The 22,557-nt window shown below is 40.8% G+C and overlaps 1 protein-coding gene across 7 annotated transcripts in view; it reads left to right on the forward strand.

The window, feature by feature from the left end:
* The first annotated feature begins 439 nt into the window (after window positions 1-439).
* The window catches only part of CHRM3 (cholinergic receptor muscarinic 3), a 284,041-nt gene continuing 261,923 nt past the window's right edge, over window positions 440-22,557 (forward strand). For 2 of the 7 annotated variants that reach the window (XM_075748775.1, XM_075748773.1), the window contains exon 1: window positions 440-898. The gene's annotated coding sequence lies outside the window, so the exon portion shown is untranslated. The remainder of the gene's footprint in view (window positions 899-22,557) is intronic. The other 5 variants (XM_075748776.1, XM_075748777.1, XM_075748778.1 and 2 more) reach the window with 3 other exon arrangements.

Genomic DNA, 22,557 nt, shown 5'->3' on the forward strand with positions numbered 1-22,557 from the left:
GAAAATTATTTACTTTCCACAAGCAGGATCACAATCTTCAAGCAATAGCTGCTCATATGTCTCAATTAAAACCAATAAAAATAGATGCCAATAAAAAAAAAGGAAAAAGGAGAAGAAACCATCGCAGACTAATGGAAGACTTCCCCACATAATCTCATTTTCTGTGAGTCATTTCTACTTCGCAGGCACTTTGCAAGGGCAAGGGATGGTTTTTGCAAACCTCTGCTTTGACCTCCCTGCACCCCGAGGCAGGGGCCGCGGGCAGACCCCCGCCCGCTCATCCCCGCCCGCCCGCGCACCGCCACCCACCCGCAGCGTCCCACCGGCTCGGGGACGCTGCGGGCCGCAGGGCCACCCGGCACCGCGCCTCGGAGGTGCCGCCCGGTGGCCGCAGCTCGCCTGCCCCGCCGCTGTCGCCGCCGCCGCCGCCGCCGGGCTCCCCGCGGGGCGGCCCCGGGGCACCCGGGCCGGGGGCGGTGGGCAGGAGGGGCGGGGCGGGGCTGGGCCCCGTGAGGTCAGCGGCGGGCGGGCCAATGAGCGGCGCGGCGCGGCGCGGCGGGCGGCGGAGCCGGGGTGTCCCTCGTGCGGCGGCTGCATGGGGAGGGCGGCGGCGGCGCGGGGCGGTCCGGCGGGCGCGGGGCGAGGGGTCCCGGCGCGCCCCCGCCCACCCAGGGGGCGAGACTGAAGGAGGCGGTGCCGGTGCTCGGGCACAGGTGCGGCGGCGGCGGCGGCAGCGGCAGCAGCGCGGGCGGGTGCGGAGCGCCCTCCTCCCGGCGGCGCCGGGCGGGGGATGTGCCGGCCGCCGGGGGCGCGCCGCCCGTGGGAAGCGCGCTCCTAACGCCACCTGGGCGCCGCGGGGAGCGCTCGGCGCGGAGCGGGGTCACCGGGAACCGGGCAGGTAGGGAGAGAAACGCAGGTTCGGGAGGGTCTTGAGGGGCTTTTGTTTGTTTTTTCCCTTTTGCGTGCGGAGGTGCCGGTGGCGAGGAGCGGCGTGCGGGGCCGCCCGGACGGCAGCGCAGCGGGGCTCCCCGCGGGGAAAGTTGCGGGGACGGTCCCTGCGGCGAGGCGGCGTGAGGGGCCGCGGGATCCCCTGCCTGCTGCTCCCCGTCCGCCCGGAGCGAGGGGCTGCGCTTGGGGCGGCGGGAGCGGCGACGACCGCCGGGGGGCTCCGTGGACCGCAGCGGGGCTGCCGTTTTGCCCGCGGGGCTCGCAGGGGCGGCCGCTCCCGAGGACTGCTGCGCCCCTTGAACAGTGAGGCGAGGTGCCGGCCGCCCCGCCGTGAACGCCCGTGGGCTTACCCCTCCGCGGGGTCGGGGGGATCGGGAACCGCGGCCGCACAGCACGGCCGTCCCGTCCTGCGGCGGCTCGCACCGGGAGCCCTGGAGCACGGCTCGACGTGCCGCCGGCTGCCGGGCTTGTCCCGCTGGGGCAGTACGGGAGTGCGCAGCGGTGCGCGCCCCCCCCCCCCCCCCCCCCCGGCCGGTCGGTGCCCCCGCAGCGTCCCCGCGCACTGTGCGCGGTGTCTTCACCCTTCGGGATCAACGAGGTTCCTCGGGGCTGTACCGGAGTGCGGGCTGCCGTGCAGCTGGAGTTTGGGAAGGCATCAGTGGGCAGGGTACGCGCTGCCAGCGCACCCACAGGAGTGTCTGAAGCAGAGCCCAAGTATTTACTTGAAAGCAGAGCCAGCCGTATTCCCTTCGCTGTGTAAGTGTCGGGGCACGGAAACCCACATGGGGTCTTGTGTGCAGGGTTATGGATCTGCTTGCGCGGGTTTTCTTACTGATTAACAGGCTTCTGATAGTCTGGGATTACTTTTGAAGAAATGCAAATCCCAGCAAATATCTGTGCTGACCATATATAGAAGTAGTCATAGACAGAAGAACTGTAACTTCAATATTGCTGACACACATCAAGAAACTTTAAAAAAAAAAAAAAAAAGGCAAACAAAAGCCGGGATATGTCCTGAGGATGGTTTTGCCCAAGCAATATATTTTGCCGTGTTTACATCCTGCACTGACTGAAATGTTCATACTTTTTTTTATTTACATACCTATACACCTCAAAGTCAGTGAACGATATACTGATTTTATTATGTCGGCTTCTGTATATTTAATCTGATAGTGTTTGGTTTGCTTACTGGTGTTAGACCAGGACTGCAGTAGGTAACGCTGCCTTTTCCGGAATGGAAGCCCGGTTTGGTGGCTTTCAGAAATGTGCCTCAGCATGGAAGCAAGCTGGTCACTCGTACGGCAGCAATTCTCCGTGGCATGGAAGAAGTATTGCAGGGTTTTCTGATGTTGTATGTCCTAAAAAGTTTTCATGTTTTGAATGTGTGGGATTTTGTTGGTTTGTTTTTTTTTTTTTTAATTTGCCTTTATTTTTTAATAGTTCTGTTATTATCAGAAGCTTTTACATGTACATAATTGCCCTGTAGAGCAAAATGAAGATTACATTTTCTAATGCTGAATCCCATTCGAAGTAATGTGGTTTTAGTTTGGTGCCGTGTGCATGTTAAGTGGGTAACTTCAGCTTTAGGGAAGAAGAATCAGTTTACTTGAACTGAAACACGGAAACCCATTCTTTTGGACTGTTTTGGATATAGCAGTTTTGCTGGATTTTAGTAATAAAGCAATGAAATGCTCCAGGGATAATCCAGTATGAGATTCATCTGACTTACTGCCAGCTATATCAAAACAGGTTGCAAGTTTTCTTCTTTTCTTCTACCAGCTGCACTCTGTCACCAAACCCAGAAATTTAGTTTTATATCCTTTCACATTTCATTCCAAAGAAATAGAACCTAATTTATTACAGGAACTATTGTGAGGTGCAAATTCATGTCACTTTAAAGTAGATGAATAGTAACTTTCTGTAGGGAGCTGATTGCATACTTTATATCACGTAGCTGTATATTGTCAAGTGCAATCCATTTTTCTGTTACTGAAAAGAATTTAAATTTTATCTTACTCGTAGTAATATAGTTTCTATCCAACAACTTATCAATATGTTTTAGAGTAGCAGTCTCAGAAGTAGGTTTTCATGGTAAAAACCAACCATGACCATATGAAACATCAGAAACACAGTGCTCAATGGTGTCTTAAATTACGGTTCTAAGTATTGGTGTTATGGATTAAAATGCTTGGTTAATTTGTAAGCTGGTTTAAAAAATTGTCACACTTGGGCACTTTTCATTCTAAAGCTATAGTTGCTGCTTTAAAACTATCCAACCTCCCTTGCTGGCACTGGTGTTTGGATTTTCGTCTTAGTGCTATGAATGTTTTAAGGATCAAATCCTGAAATGCTAAAGAAAAATCTTGTAATGACTAAGGCTGAATTTTTTTCTACATAAATACTACAACATCATGGTTCTTATGTTCATACCTTCCTTTCTCCCTCAGTCTTGATTTTTAGCAGGCAGAAAGCCTAAATGCATGCTTTGTGCCGGTAATTACTGTGCTTACGCAGTGTTATGTGACTCGAAGGGGATGAGATGCAAAAGGTGCTTGACACTAGAAGAAAGTTTAAAGTGATCTGGATCACCTTATTTAATTTTGGCCATTCTCGTATGGTGGCTTGTTTGCTATTAAGAGGAGGTTGTACTCTGAGCAGGTGTGATGCTCTGAGCATGAGGCAAAGTATCTGGGAGGTATTTGAAGGCAATGAAAGCTCTGGACAGTGCATGTAAATACATGGTTGCTGAGTTTAGTGCGTAGTATGACAGAACAGTTTACTAATATTAGTATCCCTTACTGTAGTGGCAGCTTTTCATTTAATGAAGACATATAATTAGGCTTTATAATAAGGAGCAGTATGGATAAGAATATGCGGGGGAGGATATGCAATGCCATCTCTCAGTATCCTCAGCTATTTTTAAGTACCGTAGTTTGTGAATATGTAACAGATGTTTAAATGGATCTGTAAGCTTGGTATGAAAAGAAAGAGCCTAGTAACACCAAAACTAGTCTGTTTTGCAAATTCATACATCTTCGTTCTGTGTCTTTCTTCAATAGAAGAACATCGGTTCTGCTAGACTGCATGGCTGCTGTAATGTGTGAAACTGTCAGTTAGAGATGCTGGGAGCGTGTGTATCAGTTACACCTCTAGACACACAACCTGTGCCTCTCAGTCCATCCAAGAGTGGTGTAGAATATGTGCTGGGGTACATTCCTGATGGTGTTGGGGTGCAAAACAAAATAAATGAATTTAGTATAAGCCTGGTGTGCCATAATTACATGGGGGCTTCATGCTCAGGAGTGGTTTATGTCTTATTTTTGGTTTTGGAGGGTAAGAGCGTGCTGCAATGCTTTATACTCCTTGGGGCTTGGTTGAATGCCATCGGAACATCACCTTCTGCATGCAAGCCTGGCTAGGAAATTCAGTGAGGGCAAGGAAAAGCCATTCTCCTGATTATATATTGTTGAAATTACTGTGTGTAAAAATAGGAGAGAATGGAAGATTAACCCTCTCACCTATTCTGAGTATGTGGTTTCATGGTGGAGGCATCAATTAGTGTAAAGGAAGGTAGGCTTAAGTGGATTTCTTCATTAAATGTTTGCAAACTGAAGGCAAGGTCTTTTCTATGATGGGAAAAAATTTTGAAAAAACAAAACCAAAATATGTAATTTATATTACTTGTAATAAATATTTAGTTGCTGAAATGAGAGCTAGAGGCAGTTTGATAATTCTGTAAATTAATCTTGATGGAGATAGTTACAGAGAAATATTTAATAATACAGCTACAGTATGGATTATGGGAAAATGCTTTCCTGGATATGATTCAAAAATGCAGCCCCTTGTCAATGCCATTACCTTTCCTTCTCTGTTTTCTGTGCTTTCCTTCTGAAGGAAACCCTAACTGTTTAATTTATAAAACTTTTCTGCAAGCAAATTGAGGGGTTTGCTAATTTAGCCAGATGCAATACAGCAGTGTAGGCATAGTATCACAGGGCTCCATGCAGACCGACCATCTGATCATTTGCCTGGTCTCTGTGGCGAGCTTCCTGCCTGGTATTGATCTCTAGGAGGTTGTGGCTGCTCTGCTAGTTTGTAGCAAGTTCCTGTCAAGGTAGTGAATGTGACTACAGGATTCAGGATTGTCCTGTTACATTCAACAGTTGATGTAATTGTGCTCTATAAAGAGTATTTCTGATTTCTTTTTTTTTCCCACCTCTAAATGAGAAGGCAGTGTGATAATCTGTAAGGATAATCTCTCGCTGTGTGTAGATGATAATTTGTCCTTCTGCATTCCCAGTATATCCCCATAGAAAAAGATTAATTGTGACAATACAAAAAGTCAGAGGTATTTTTACCTCTTATTAATAAATTCATAGAGGACTGAGAAATTTGGGGGAGATGAGATTAAAAAAAAAAACCATGCTTGGAATTTGTGACATGCCTCTGTTGGTGTTCCTCACTTCTGATAAAGAAAATGTTCTACTCTTGTTGCCTGTGGCTGGGAAGATGTTTTGTGCAGTGTTGTTTGCCTGCTTAGCTCTAGCTGTGTTCAGGAGTACCATTCTATCCATTACTACCTTACTGGACAGCATTAGGTGTGCTGGAGCCAGATGCCGATGGCTTCTCATGGGCCTTAGAGCTCCATGTGAGATGTAAAGGGACCTCTTTCCGGGTCAAGTCTACAGTTGTGACAACGTGCATTGTCCTGCAGCCTCCTTTCCTAACCAGGAGAAAGGTTCTGCAGCATCTAGGATTAGTGGTTTTCAAGAAATCTTCCCAACATTACTGCAGGAAGGTCTGAGGTATCATATGTACCATCTAAAGGAAATAACCCTGACAGTTTTGAAGGGAAAAAAATTGCTATATATTATCCATGAGAATTTATAAAATAGCTCTGAGGGGCAATCCGGCACTAGCCTACAACTCCATCATTTCATTATGAAATAAGTAAATTTGAGTTCAGTAATTAAGTGGGTTTCTAGCAGCAGAAAATACATTATTAAGGCTGTCAAATCATACCTTTAAAAAATTCTTACTAAATACATACTGAAGAAGCAAGGCATTTCACTTCCTTCACTTGCATTATAATCAGTTATGTAGACCCACACTGTTCTTTATAGGATTGAAATAGCAAGTCAAGTCTAAAAAACCAATGACAATTCTCTCTAAAACCTTAAATATCTTATAGAAGGTATTGGGCTGCAACAAAACCAAATAATTTGGTGAGATAATAGCAGTCTTAGTGTAGAATATTAATGACTTCTTTTGGTTTCATATGACCTGGAAAATACTTACTGGCTTTATGGCTATTACTCTGGAATGAGAGCAAGCAGGTCATTATCCTGAAGCAACATATTTGCATTCACTAAAAATGCAAAAGAAAGGTCTCTGCAAAACACTGAAAGAACAATGTCAAATCCCTAAACTATTCAATTCCCCTTCCTTATACTAATGTAGAGGAGCTTGTCCCACAGGGTGCCGTTATATATGAAAGCAGACACAACCCTGCGCTCTTGTGGGACTTCCTGAAACACAACAGAGGCTGGGTCCATCTCAGGGTATTAAGGCAGCAAGATTCATGCTGCATGTAGTGAAGCATGAAATATCCATTATGTGTATAGAATTTGATTACATGAAAGGCTTGGGTTTATAGCTGCAAGCTGTATTTTGGTCACCTATGCAAAACCTTACTGCTTTTTTTGGCCAGAAGCTCTCATGTTTCTCTAGTAAAAATTAATAGTACTAATTGCCACTTCTTTTATCATTAATTTCTGAATCAACACAAAGTATTGCTATAGCAACAAATCCTTTCGAACTTCACTGCAGACAATTAGTAGGAGAATTCAATCTCAATATGTAATAAGCACAATAGTAAGAACTATTCAAAGGATTAAGGAACTTTCTTTTAAAAAGAAGGGGTGTAATGCACACACTCAAAACTGTCATGGAAGAACAGAACTTGAAAAATTTCAGAGTTATCTTTTTATTAATCATCTCCAATTGCTGTACAAAGGTGCATACTTGCTTCTAACAAAATAATTACAGCACACTGTGTCTCCCCGGAGGTAAAATACATCACCCTATGGAATACTTTGCAGATTTTTATCTCTGATAATGATGTTTCACTGTAAACTGCTACATCTTCTTTCAAAGGATGGCCATTCCTAGCTCTGCCAGTGGATGTGCAGGAAAACCTTAAGCAGGTTTTGGAATTAGCTGGACATCAAACAATCCAAATTTATGAAGTCAGAATTAGATAGTGCTTTATCTCTACTTTTTTGCCAGTTGAAGCATCCTTCTCTCTTTGATCGAAATGGAGATTGCTATTTGCATTTTACCTTGTCATATCTCTTGATAACAGGCAAACAAGGGAAGTTATCCATATATACACACACACAAATCAGGAGGCATAAGGGATGTGGAAGTGCCAGATACCTGAGGAACAGTGGAATAAAATGAGACTATCTTGGACTGTGAGCCCCTGATAGGTGTTATTGTCTGTGATTGATTGATAGGTTTTGATGCAATGAAAGTTTATACATTTTTTAGGAGGAGCTAAGTTTCTGAGGATGTTGAATGCAGTGGAAGAAGGCTGTAAGAAGGGAGCATAAGCACAGGTGAAGGGTAAGAACAAGAAAACTTAATTAAGAAAACAAAATTAAGAAAACAAAGAGGATAGTCAAAGGAGAAGTAGTGCTTGTAGGAGGGAGGTCTGAAGGGAGTATCCCGGGAGCCTGTGACTCTTGCATAGTCTTACAAGACAGAGAAAAGAAGAAGGGGGATGGTAAAAGACCCAGAAAAATGGAACAACACAACTCCAGGTGCTGAGGGAAGAACATGCCTGTGGCAGAGATCCTGGGAAGGATGTGGTGGGTTCCTGGGGAGGAGGGGTTGCTGTGTGGACTCTTGCTTCACCTCATGCAGTGGGTGGCTTCTTCACAATAGTGCTTCACTGGATGTCAAGGCTGCAGTGTAGTATTAAAGTATGTTTCCTTATATGTATTGCCCCCACCACCCATCAGACCTTCTCTGGTTCCCCTGGCCAGACTGTTAACCTTGCAAGTAATAATTGGTAGAATGCAAATATTAAAAATGCAATTGCATGCAAGGCCACAACTCCGCAGCTTTCTCTTGTCAGAATGTTTCTTATTGGAGAGCTCTCCGAAGCCCTTTGCGTAATGTCAAAGTTATAATTTTCAAGCAGTCAAAGCTTGAAATCTCTCTACAAGTTATATCTCTTGGTTGTTCTTTTTATTAGCATAGTGATTTGGCTTTAACTGGGAAATCTTAGAGAAAAATCTGTAATAAAATCTAAAAGACCGTTACAAAATCCTAAAGTGAAGAAATGCTAGATGTATTGTACTTTCAGGATGCTTGGAAGACAAATGAACACTGGAATATTTATGTATGTAAATATCTTTCTAAAATACTTATTACAGAAAGCGTCTCCTAATAAATAGAGAATGAGCAAAGTCACTTTAACAAAGTATTTCTTAAGGAGCACTGAAAAAAAGAAGAATTGTACTCCTATCTTGGGTCTGGAGCCGCTGAGGTAAATTCAGGGAGATTAAAATCTAGTAAAACGCCTTGGTGGGGGATAGAGTTGTTTGTTTGAAATTTCTTTGTTTGTATTCTTTTTCTAGTTATTGTTTTGTGTAAAATTATCTTGGATTTCCTGTGGAAAGAGATGGAAAAGTTCACTCTTAAGAGAAATGACATAGATTTTCTCTGGAAGACGGAAAAAGATGATCTCTAGTGTCTGGATGCAGCACAAAAAGCTAACAAAGTATGACTTTAGAACACACACTGTTGAAAGAAAAAGGTCTACATTGAAGCAGACAGTTGAATGGGCTAACCTTCAAATGCGTATGGAAGAGAAGCTTACAGGACTACAACTCTAGGGATAAAGGGTTGTACTGTAGAAAATAGTTGGTAAAAAGAATGCTGTGCAATGCAAATGGTACTAATATAGATAGAAAAGCAATGAGAATAATTTGTAGGTCTATTTCTGGGATCTGCCATCCAGTAGCTAACAGCTAGTTATGACGTCATAGGCAGATGTATTGGTTTTTGTTTTCCTTGCTCTTAAACTGCAGTGTGATAAGGGAATATATCAAAACTGAAGACAGTGTTCGGCTTTCCTGTTGATAGACAGTCATAGGTATGTGCCTCGGGTTGTCACATTTTTTCTTTTCTTTGAAAAAGCATAATGCCTACTAAGACTTCCAAATAAAAATAAGTGACCGTTACTTTTTCCTCCTGTTCTATATCTCCATTCAAAAACTTCAGTTGTTTTGTGAAAGCAAGTGCATGGAAGGTGCAGATACTTGTGAAGATGAACTGTACTTTTCAGAAGCAACAGACGGTGTTTATACTGTTCACTACTGAGTCAGTAATTTTCATTCTCACTCAACTCAATGAAAGCTGTGTTTGTTTGCTAAAGGGAATGCTAAAGAGGCAAAAATGTGCAAGCAAGATTGAAAAAAGGGTTTATAAAAATAGTAGTAGGTTTGTTCATCCTTGAAAAATGATAGGAGATTAAAAAAAAAAGCCAAGTGGGTTTAATACATAGAAGTCTTTCAGTTAGTCTTTAAAGACTGCCTAAGACATAATCACTTTCTGCTGCAGTCTAGAAATTTCTGATTTTTTTTCTGCAATTATGATAGCTTGAATGCTTCCAGCTTGAGCTGGATCTCATGGATAGAACTTAAAGTTACAAATTTCTATGAATTTGGACACAAAGCTGTTGTGATTCTTTCTTTAATGTCTAAACTCTTTGAGAACTGATGAGGTTTTTTGTGCCGATATCAAAGTTTTAGATTCATACTCTGTGATCAAAGATATTGGACATTTATTTTATTTGTAAAAAAATTCATTAAAGTAGTTGTTAAAATCTAATTTTCATTATTATGATTCTGAAGGTCATATTTTATATAAGCTATGTTTCTCATAAGCACAACCCAAATGATCCATCATTAAAAGCATGTTTTTAAAAGCTGCGAAGAAGAGAATTTTAAAGCTATTTACCTTTCCATCCAGTTTGGGGAAGAAAAATGTCATTTGTCATATTCACTTCTGCATTCAGTGTGATATATTGCCATCCATGAATAAAATATTGAAGCTGAATAGACAGCGTGATTCTTACTAGTGTATATTAGTCTGCTCCCCTGCCTCCTCCCCAAATAACAATGATAAGTTCATGATTCTGGAGAGACTTTCTCTTCAGGAATGCTAAGCAAGCATGGATTTAGTTTTATAGATTTGTACTTAAACGCAATAGATATAGGACTCTCAACCACTCATTTAAGTAAGCGTATGTTGAGCGTGTCATCTAGAAATGTGTGGTTCACTAAATAGGTACTTGATGTGCAGAACCTTTGTGAAGCATTACATGCTGAAGACTTTCAGGGCACTTGTGAACAAATCTGTCATTAAGTTAAGCTGCCAGGAGCAGGTCTTGAATTATGGCTATGGTAAAATCAAACTTTTAAATGTCTGAAACAGAAGAATGAGGATTATGTGACTCTTGTAGACTGACAACAACGATCAGGAGATCCATTAAGATGCAGGATATAGCTGAAGGTGTTGAGGCCTAAAAAAGCAGGTATGATCTCAACTGAGCTTCATTTGAAAGAAAAAAAAAATATAAAAAGCATATCTCACTTTATTTCCCACAACGTTAGCATGCATACACAGTTCTAACTTGCTGTCACATTTGAAATTTAAGAAAATGGAGGTAAAAAGATAAATATAATCAGATATTTTGTTTCCAAGAAGAAAATATTGAAATTGAAAATTTTTGTGAAACAATTTGTAACGCACAGATTACTTTGTAATGTAGCTAATGTCTAATATCTAGCAGCCTGTCCATATTAGCATGCAGAGGTCTTATCCTTCCTTGTTATATCAGTTTGAAGCTTTCCATGGTACAATGAGTCATATGGGTGACCGTATCTTTGTCTGTGTCGGATCTCATCAACTTATTTCACTTGATGTGTTGGTTGGTTTGTTTCTAGGAATAACGCTTTCATTGTACAACAGCTGTACTTACAGTCGTTCTTCTGTTTCTCTTAAATCTCATTCTGGTTACAGTTTTTATAGTTCTTATGGAGAGCAAAGGTTCCTTTAAAAAAAAAAACAACACCAAAACCTCATCCTTTTGTTTTTATAAGGTGGGAACGTTTCCTTGATATGACTTACGTAATGGGATGGGTAAGAATTTATTTGCATTGTGTATTAATGTATATGACAAGAACAGTTGAATACTGAGAACGCTTGTGTTGTAGCCAGTTGTGGTTGTGTGACTTGCATGATTTTGATCCTGCTTTCTGTATTGTAATTGGAATCAGGCATTGCAATGTCATAAGGAGAGTGTTTCGGAATCTTCATGTTGGACATACCGAAAAAACCTGAATTTCAAAATTGTTTCTTTCAATTACTGAAATTTTTTTTTATTTACCATCTGTTTCAAGCTGTGGTGGTGGTTTTTTTTAACAGATATTTTCCTTTATTATGTTTTTATTTTTTCTATATTAAAAATAACTTTTGATGGTCTTTCACTGAGTTTTTCAGTTGGTAATGCTGCTGCTCCTGATCCCAGTGTAAAAAAATTCAAGGCTTTCTGGATTCCGTGGCAACTGGGTTGAATCTACAATATTAAATTATTAATTTAATTTCTGCTTGGATCGTGGAAAGTCTCGCACCTACCTCGTGGCCAGTTCCAGGTTAGTATCAGCGGTTTAGGGAATGCAAGATAGTTACCATACTGGTTTTGACTGAGGTCCTGAAAAGAAACATTTCTGTAAGAAATTTGAGAATTCTAGTGGTTAAGATGGTAAGTTATGTTTTGGCCTGAACATGTATACTAGAAAAAATTGGTGCCAACACCCCCACTCCCCTCACCCCCCCAAACTCCAATGCCAACTATCAATGAATAGATGCAGAAGAGCTTCACTCATCATGCTTGGTTAGCTCATGCAGAAGGTTAAACCTAAAAGGTAAAACATGAAGAGAGAGAACTATAGAAGTGTTCATGAATTTGATGTTTGTATGTATACATGATCTGGCTGTGTTTCTCTCTTAAAGATGTGGGGTGACACTTAGCACCATTAAGCTATAGGCTGTTTTTTTTGTTTTAGATTTGGACAAATTGAGGTTTCACCTGAGCCTGTATTTCACTTTCCTTTCCTTTTTTTAAGCTCGGACAATGAAAAGTATAGGCTTTTCTGCTCACTTTTACTTGTGTATTTTCTTTATAACATTTTTTTGACTTTTCCAGTAGCAGTGGTTCAAAAATTCTCCCATTTTTTTCCTACCAAAGATATTAGCCTCCACTAGTTAACATGAAACAGAAATGGAAATTCTAGAAATATATGGTCAGTAGGTCTCATTTTGGCCAACAATGTATGTGGAGTGTACGTGTGCAGAACATACTTCAAGGCCTGTCCTAATCAACTTACACAAAATAAATTGAAATAAATATCCCCAAACTATTTGCAGCAGTTAAATTATATTAATTTAAATGAGATTAAAGCTATAACATGCATAGCTATTTTTATGTGAAGATAAGCTTAAGCAATATTCTTCTTCTGACCCTAGTTCAGAGTAACAACCAGGGCAGAACTCTTCATTTGAGGATTATTATTTCCCTTCTGAATTTCTAGTCTCCTCTTTTTTTCCCCTCTGCTGGTTAGTTCTCTAATTTTTCCAAATATTCATATTTGTATGTTTGTATGTAAGTTTGGTTCTGATGCAGTGATCCATATATATCTCTCTCTCTCAGGGTTTTAGTTGTGAGAATCATGGAACTGAAACAAATATTCTAAATAGGTAATTAAGCACAAAATCCTAAGAATAGAAGTTGTTATCCATAGCCTCAGGTAGGAATTTTTGGGTTTGACTGTGCTTGTTAATATACGTCACTGTGGGGAAAAAACATGAATCATTGGAGAAACTTGAGTGAAATGGCACATATGGAATAGGGTTGAGTTCTGCAGATTAAACCCTAATTGTATTGTGTGTGTGAATGTAAGAAAGTCATATTCTGAACCAGCCTGTAAGAGTGAAAGGTCCTTGATATAATATTACTGTAATAGGAGTAGGATTAATTATGGATTTGTGATGTTTTGGCATTTTATCTTTTCAGCAAAATTTGGACGGAGAGAATGCTGACTGAAAGTTGAATAATACATAGAACGAAGATGAGCATCTAGTAACTTTTATCAGTTAAGCAGTTTTCAACAGCTTTAACTCAAGTGTTTCTGTAAGAGTATAGCTTTACAAAGCTATACCTTGCTACTAAATCCTTACTATCTGGATTTAGTGAAATGTTACATCCACTTGAGCTGTTGTCATTGGATGTCACTGGGATATCATGTAAATATGTGAAAATGGCTTCAGCAGTAAAGTAGTGCAGAATGCTTTAAAATGGATAAAGAACTGTATGGTAAAGGTTTGCAGAGTCAGCTATAATGTAGCAAAAAAGTTCAGCTGATCAACAAATACTCAATAACTGTACATAAATTGATGGTCATATAAAGTTAACTAAAATTTCTGATTTGGGCAAAGAAAAAATCATTAAAATATGAAAGTTATTCATAAGGCTATACTGTCACTGGGAGATAGAAAGTTGAATGTGTTTGACTGAAAGGCTAGTTTTACTTTTGCAGTTGCAAATACAGTGTGCAAACACCCATAGAAGTGACATATTGCAACATTTTATCCCGAAATGCTTAATGTAGAGAAATGTGAGCTAGTGTCTGGGTGGGTGTCAATTAGCCACGTCCCATTAGCTCGCATTTACTTACATCAATTTGTAGCTCCTCTAAAGCCATCTTCAGCTTAGCACAGAACACCTACTATGTGCACTTAGGTTCTACCAGCTCTGAGAATTTTAAATACCTGTAGCTGAAGCTTTTTAGGCCTCTTGGGGAACAAAATAATATAAAAAGGCACTATGTAAACAGACTGTGTACCAGCTGCTTTGTTTTCCTTTTGCACATCCTTGGTGTCCTACCCTTCTGTGTTCCTTCTATATTGTTTGTTGATCTTTCTGAGATGAAAGTTACTGCAAATGTCAGTTGAGTGTTGCAGTTTCCATATTGGAAAAGCAAGTGCGTAAGTATTGAGTTGTGAATTCCCATGCTGATATTTAGAAGCTTTGACTGCCAGTCCTGTATTTCAGGAATTCTTTGCAATTGGTGTAATGACAGTTGAGCTTAAATGCACAAAACTTCATATACTACAAAACAACTTTATTGCATAATAACTTCAGTACAGAAACCTGAGAGAAATAACACTGGATTGAGGAATTTTTTTACTCTTCTGACAAAACTTTTAAAAATTAGTCAACTAGCTACAGTCAAGGGAACTTACGTGATTTTTTTTTCAGACGTGACCGATGGATCTCTGCAGTTCCGCAACAGCTATATTACCTCCTCAGAAAACTGTTAAACTCTTTAGCTTAGACAGCAGACGGACACAGTACTGTCTAATTTTCACTGAGTTAGTGCTATGGGATTTCCCCTTTGCTGTTCCTATTAATCCTCTCTGTTCAGTTAAAAATCAGAGAAAGGAGGTAACTGTAGAGACAGGCTGGCCACACAAGAGAGTTTAAAGCTTATAACAACTCTAGTCAATGGGGAGGAGTTGGGGAAGTTTACATTTCTGTTGTTCATGGATTTGAAGTGGCAGTGCTTTAAAGCTTCGGCATTACCATTTTGCCTTGAAAATCTAGATAGAAATTTTCAATTTCCACGAGACAGTAGAAGTTGTCTGATAGTGGGGGACTGGGAGCCTGGAGGCAATGGCAGATGTGAGATAATGGGAAGTGGTGATCAAATGGTTCACTGGCATGTGTTCCTGACTTGGTCACGTGCAAGCATTCATGCAGACACCTCTCAGTGAGGGAGAAATGTCAAGGTTTGGCTCCTGGAAGTCTTTGTATATAATCTTAAGATGACTCCATCATGGTAGGATGCAGCTGTATCTCAATAGGCTTGTAAGTTTGTAAACTGCTGGTTACTAATGAATCTTTTATGCAAAGGCTTTCATTTTTTGCCCTCTGAAAAATGGAGCTGCTAATCTGCTTCAACAAAAAACTCCCTGCTGCCCAAGAATTTCCTTTATTTTGTGGCAGTTCATTCCATGGGACGTTGACCATGAGGCAAGTCAAGCGATGATGTTTTATTTGGGGTGTTTAGCTAGAAGTAGTTTGGAAGTGGGTTTCCAGTTTCCCAGCCATCTGTTAAAGCTTTTTTCTTGAAGCTGTTTGTTGTTTCTGAGGCTGCAGTATATTTCTCACTCAACTATAAGGCTGTAGTTGTCAAAGATTTCCCCAAGCTGGGTTGCTGAAAAATCCTTCAATGATACATTTAAGTCAGTATTGCTATGTGTCAGTATACCAGGTGTTTGACCATTAATGTGAACTGCATTCAGTACGATAAATATGTCACAGGAGAGAAGTGAATGGTGTATGTTGGAGAAAAAATGGGAATTGATGTGGACTAAGGCATTTGGGAGCTCTTATAGAGGGGAAAAAAGGCATAATTAGGGTTGATATTGGAAGATTATAGTCTTTCTTTATGCAAAGACATGATATTTTAAATCACATAACGGATCAGAAGTGAAATTTTTTCTCCCTTACAGTCAGGTATAGTACATTAGTAGCCAATTTTCTAGCTCATGTTGATCATAGTGACAGGGCAGTCTTGAATTGGGTAGATTTGCCAGTGCTCTTCTGCCCAATAGCTGTTGCCATAATCAGGGTGGAAAGAATTCCTCTGTATGCTCGCACAAATTGAATCCATTTTTTTGTCTGTTTATGAGTCTGCTCTGTGCAAAAGGGATTCCTGTGCTCTGCCTCAGTTGCAGACCACTTCTCCACCAGAAGCACAGTAGTCTGGCAAGGCAGCAGAAAGGGTGAGAACATGGACAGCAATTGCCAGACCATCACAGTCCATTAATTTTATCTTAATTATACTTTGGTCCATGATTAATACAGGTCATTGCTGCCTGGTCGCGTTGTAGATCATGTTGAATATTGTACAATGACAAGTACAACTCCTCTGAGTCATTTTGACTCCGTGGCTTAAACAGTCATTGTTTAAACAGGGTAAGGAAACTGTTTATTTTAAAAATGTTTCCAAGAAGTCCTAATCCCCTTTTGGGGTAAATGGAAGGGTTTCTGCTATGAGATTACTTTTAACTGTAGAAAGCAGTCAGGTTGAATACTGAAAAGGAAACAGAAAAGATAATTTAAGAGTTGTTCTGCTTTCTCAGCAAGTGAAGTGACAAAATCTCTTTGGATGGGTGATTTGCTCTTTAGCCTAAGTGCTGCATGAAACATCTTTGCAGGTCAAGAGATGAGTTGATCAGGCAAAAAATGTGTTCTCAGGAGAAGACTTTGGACCAGGAGTGCTTAGAAGCAGCCTAGCTCAATGCCTGCACATCCACATCCATCATTATGGTAGGAGCATCACTGGATATGAAGGGAGAAATCATTAGCTTAGTATAGATCATTCATTCACCATACAGGGCAGCATGACATGTTTTTTCCTAAGGAGTTTTGAATGTTGTAGTCATGTCCCTGACAACTGCCCCAAACATCCAGCTCTTCTGGTTTGCATTGCTTGCAGGTCATGGTTGCACCTTGTGTAACCAGCTAGCATCTACCTGAGCAAGAACTGTAGCCTTTCTGTCACATCCTTCTTCCTTCCTTAGCAAGCATCCCTCTTTCTGTCCTAATTGCAAGTCAGGCATTTTCTTTCAAACGTAGGTCTCATATCACATGGTATAGCTTCAATGGGAGGGTCCAGTGGCAGTGTCTTGTGAGGGGAAGAGTTATGTGAGTAGCTTGGGAGATGGCTGTCCTGTAGCTGTGCCCCCTACTGTCACCACGTAGACCACTGAGCAGCCCTCCCAGTGTCACACTTTGTTCTGGGGTTTTCAGGGGAATTGCTTTGCCTGAAAGTGTTTGACTATAAAATGCAGAAATCTTGGAGCTACCTCAGGAGTAGCTGGGCTGCCTGTGCAGCAAGGGCAGGAGCACAGCTGGCACTGACAATCTCTGTGTACCTCGTTCCTGTTCATCATTCAAACCCTTTGGAAAAGCCCTGACAGGGAGAACATTATAGTCTCACACTTCAATCTGTTCTTAGGAAGTCAGGAATGTATGCTTGAACCCACAGGTTCAATTCCCCGCTGCATCTGAGGATACCGTTTGGCCTGAGTGACAATTTTAAACCCTGTGCATGAGCTTTTCTTTCAAACGTAGGTCTGTATTTACATGCCTTTTCCTAGCTGGTTGAGCATAACGTATTTGTTTGACAGAAGATGATTCAGTTTGGTCTCTGTTTTGCCAGAAAAAAAATCTTGAACAATAGTAATTCAGGTGTAACCCCTTCCCCCAAATTTATTTACAAGACAAAAGATTTATACTTCTGAGTTTCTTGTGTGTTTATATAGGAAACAATGCAAGAGGATTACAAGTCGAGTCACTTCAAGACATAAAGCAAATTTAATTCTTTGCTGACAAAATCACAGCAAAAAACATTAAAAAACCCCCAAACACCCAACCCAAACTCCTTTATGTGTAATATGGTTATATTCTTGGGAGTTGTCTGTTTACTGGCACCTTATTTCAGGAGTAATGACTAAATACATAAATGCAAGTGTATGTAAAGTACTGTTCTGCAATTCCTATTTCTTGTTCCAGGATTGCAGGAGTCTGGCAGGAGCTTCCATAAATGGTGACTGCTCCTCTCTTCAGTTTTAATTGCATGTGCATAGATGTAGTATGTCTTCAGAAGCTCAAAATTCCCATCTCATTGTCACGTACAGTTATGTGAGAGGTTTTTTGCTCATAGGACCAGATGATAGCTTTCTTGCAGTGACGAGCAAGTGGGAGTAGGAGGAAAAGAGCTCTTTGCACTGTGAGTCCTACATAATTACATTTAAAATGATGGAATGGGTTGAGACTAAGTTGTCAGGGCATATATGCATACTTATAGGTTAATATAGGTACAGTAGTTAACATTTCTTAGATAATTTTCTTATTCTTTTTAAATAACTTTGCAGGAATATGAAAAATTGCATTAATTAATTCGTCAATAATTAACTTTCTAACAATAGGCGAAAAAGTAACAACAGAAAGCTCTCACCGCTATACCTAATTCCATATGCAAAGTTCTTGAATAATTTGACCACAGGAACTGTTCCACTCTCTCATGTGCATATATTCTTCATTGCCTTGATATCTCAGGGAATTTTGTTCTTGTGTGGAAGTAAACAAAAATGTTCCGTCTTTGCTATTTTAAGCAACAAGTGGAAACTTTCATGGGTGAAACAAAGAGTTGAAATGTAAACTGAAACAGCTTTCAAGTTGAAATTCAATTTTGGGGTTATAAACTGCTTTTGTAAGACTGCACTGTAGCTTCATTGCTTCTTTCGGATATGAGTATGATTGCAAAACACTGTTAGCAGTTCCTGGGGTAACAGGGGGGGTGAATGCTTGTCTGAGAAGACTGAGGAGCTGGAAACCTTCACTCTTTCATTCAAAGTCTCAGTTGGCTTCTGTGGTGGGAACGAAATAATGAGAAAAGCACTTGACTAAAAATTGTAACTGCCTACTGTGTTTTACCTCATCTTTCATTCACCTGCTTTTTGGTCCATTCTAGATGGTTTTATATCTAGAGTCCAGAGATACTGTGATCTCACCTAAACCTGTCTTTGGGTGCTATTATGTTATAAACTTATCCTTTTGTTTATATTTTCAAATTTTTGCAGGATGTTGGCTTTTTACCCACTGTCAAAATATAATTACTGATATGCCTCTTCTCAACTGCTGTTTTTGATTTCTATTTAAATGAAGATAAGGTGCCTGCAATTACATGTCAAGTTTGGTATGCTTCTCTGCCACAGAGATAACAGCCAACTAGAGATACTAGTCAGTGGTGGGAGAGTCATAAAACAATCGTACAAAGCTCATAATGATCCCAATTTGTCACTTTGGATTGTGTTGGGTTTGCATGGCAAGGTTTTGGTAGCAGGGGTTCTACAGGGGTGGCTTCTGTTAGAAGCTGCTAGAAGCTTCCCCTGTGTTTGACAGAGCCAATGCCAGCCGGCTCCAAGACAGACCCGCTGCTGGCCAAGGCCGAGCCAATCAGCGCCTCTGTGATAACATATTTAAGAAGGGAAAAAAACAGTTAGAGCTTTTGTAGCCGGAGAGAGGAGTGAGAAGAGGTAAGAAACTCTGCAGACACCAAGGTCAGTGCAGAAGGAGGGGGAGGAGGTGCTCCAGGTGCCAGAGCAAGATTCCCCTGCAGCCCGTGGTGAAGACCATGGTGAAGCAGGCTGTCCCCCTGCAGCCCATGGAGGGAGGATGAGGGGGTGTAGAGATTCCACCTGCAGCCCATGGAGGACCCCACACCAGAGCAGGTGGAGGCACCTGAAGGAGGCTGTGACCCCGTGGGAAGCCCATGCTGGAGCAAGCTCCTGGCAGGACCTGTGGATCCATGGAGAGAGGAGCCCACGCCAGAGCAGGTTTGCTGACAGGACTTGTGACCCTGTGGGGGACCCATGCTGGAGCAGTTTGCTCCTGAAGGTCTGCACCCCGTGGGAGAGATTCACGCTGGAGAAGGTCATGAAGGACTGTCTCCCGTGAGAGGGACCCCACGCTGGAGCAGGGGAACGATGAGAGGAGTCCTCCCCCTGAGGATGAAGAAGTGGCAGAAACACCGTGTGATGAACTGACTGTAACCCCCACTCCCTGTCCCCCTGTGCCACTGAGGGGGGAGGAGTTTGAAGCCTGGAGTGAAGTTGAGCCCGGGAAGATGGGAGGGGTGGGGGAAGGTGTTTTAAGGTTTGGTTTTATTTCTCATTGCTCTGCTCTGTTTTGCTTAGTAATAAATAAGATGAATTCCCTCTCTAAGTTCAGTCTGTTTTGCTCGTGATGATAATTAGAGAGTGATCTCTCCCTGTCCTTATCTCGACCCACAAGCTTTTCGTTATACTTTTTCTCCCCTGTCTGGTGAATGAGGGGAGTGATAGAGCGGCTCTGGTGGGCACCTGGCCCCCAGCCAGGGTCAACCCACCACAGGGTACTGAATTGCCTTTTCTGGGGTGCCAGTGTAGATCTGTGAGAAATAAGTTGAATATTCTTTTGATCATCAAGCGCTTAACTGAGATGAATAGACCCGGAATTGATTAAAATGTTGTGCCCTGTCCTTTCCCAGCAGCATGCTTGAGGAAAAAATGTGCTGAATTCTTCCTTTATAAAAGCCAGTAGAAATTAATGAATTCACCTCTATAGAAATGGAGTCCAATGAAATTTATTATGTTGGACTGAAATGTCTTCCTGATATCTGTATAAAAAAAAGCTTAATAGGAAAAGCTAGTGGCTCTTACTATCCACATATATGAGCATTGTTAGTGCAGCTCCAACTGCTTGAATCTTTCAGGTTTGTAACATCTGTGCAAGAATTGTGATGGAATGGTGGGGTGTTTGTGGGTTTGTTTTTGGTTTGGCTCTTTTTTCTTAGTTCTTTCTTAGCATCATGTTAAATTAGTCTGAGAGAAGTGTTTATCTTTTCTAAAGTCATCTTTTTATTTTGCTGTTTTGAACTCTGAAACCGTGATGGACTACAAGGCAAGAGTACCTTAGTTTATTTTGAGCCTAGGGCTATAGTATCAGTACTAGAGGAGCCTGAATCAAAACATTCAATTTTCGGAAGGCAGTCTCACTTTAACATGGCTTGAATTTTCTGTGGCATGGACCTTTTCTCTTTAATTCTCTTGTTTCTTCAAGTTCTATTTTAATTAAATACCATTTGGAAAAGTGAAAAGCTGCACCAGGTGAGCTAAAGATTTATTGGCTTAAATTATTTTTGTGAACATTGGAATGATTCTTCTGTCTTGCATAGCCAGCTTAATATTTATTTTTATTATTAGCAGAAATCATTTTGAGTTGGAGCAAATATGAAGTACTATGTAATCTGAGCAATATACTCACTGTACAGAATGTGTCTCAACAAATACTGACAAATCTTATGCTTTACTAATCCGTCCTGATTTGTATTTGAGAAATTATTGATGTTGTTATCATTGCAACAAGGTTTTTCTATGAATCACATGACATGGGTAATTCTATGTTTCCATACCTCATTCTAGTTCCTGAACTGGACTAAATACTATAAGCATATTTATACTTGTCTAGTAATATCCATGTATGTTGAAGAGATGAAATGGTAACAGGCAGGAGGAATGCTGTTGCTGTCAGCAGACTGGATATGGTTGAAGCATAAAGCTTTCTGCTACAGCTGAACCTTTGAAGACTGCAAGGATCACTTCACTCGCTCCTGAAGCATGGCAGTCTCTGAGGCAGTACACAGGAAATGTAAAAATCTACATATATGCCATATGACAGTTTAGGATAGGAGGTGATGCATTTAAACTGCAGGCGTGATGCAGTTGTCTAAAATGAAATTTTGCTGCTAGTTTAAGGTTAAGGCTCATCCCTACGAATGACATCAGTCATCTGGTTACAAATGAACAAATGTTTTTGAATGTGTAACTCAAAGTTTCCACCTGTGTAATGGTTCTTGCTAACAGGCTCACAGGATTTTGGTGCAGTACTGACACCCATGAATGACTATTTCCATAAAGATACCATTGCATGTGCATGGCTCGGTTCTCTACCGCTCAAAGACCTTAATGCAAATTGTGTTTTCTTGTTGCCCTACCAAAGCTTGTGTCTGTGACATCTGAGAATGTCGCACCTTTTTGCAGCCTAGCTTATTTTTACTGTACAACATTTTGCATAATTATGCTTCATCAATGTATGAGTTTGTTAAACACTCTGGAATGCTAGGAAAGCATTCAAGCTTTCATATATGTTAAAAAAATGCTAGTTTTAAAAAGCAGTTCACAGCCGAGATATTGTAAAGTCTGTGAGATACTTCTGACCAATTTATGTATGCTATTCTCTTTCTTCCTAAGACTGGATGGAACTGGCTTCAGATAGGTGGTATCATTTGTTAATACACATTAGAAAAGGTCTTGAGATCTTTCCTCAACATTTCCTCACCTGTATGTATCTCTCTTGGTTTGTTACTGTGTAGTTATATGGATAGTTGTTTTACTAAAAATACTTTTACTTAACATGAGTGCCATTGTGTTTCCTCCTTGGCTATGGTAGACTATTTTTGTTCATTCTACTAAAAACATAAACAAAGGTTATATAACCATATAACAGTCTTCTCACATGTACGTGCATCTATCTTAAAATAAATTGTTAGTGTACCTTGCTCTTAATTTTCAATGTTTTTGTTTTTTTTTTGAAAAGCTGGTTAGTTTCAAAGTGTGTATTTCCTTAAAATATATGTATACCCATTAATAGAAAAGATGAATATAATTTTTGAGAAATAGAATACAGTAAATTGAAAAGACAGATATTTTTAATATATTTTATATATATCAGGGGGAAAAAATTCTTTTTTAGAAATTTATGCTTTTAGATTATTGGATTAGTTTTCTAATAATATATCATTATGCCAGTTTCAGATTTTCATGGGAAAACTTGAAAAATACTGATTAGCATGTAAGCCTTCA

Source organism: Balearica regulorum, chromosome 3 (genome assembly GCF_011004875.1).
Source record: "Balearica regulorum gibbericeps isolate bBalReg1 chromosome 3, bBalReg1.pri, whole genome shotgun sequence".
Taxonomy (NCBI): domain Eukaryota; kingdom Metazoa; phylum Chordata; class Aves; order Gruiformes; family Gruidae; genus Balearica; species Balearica regulorum.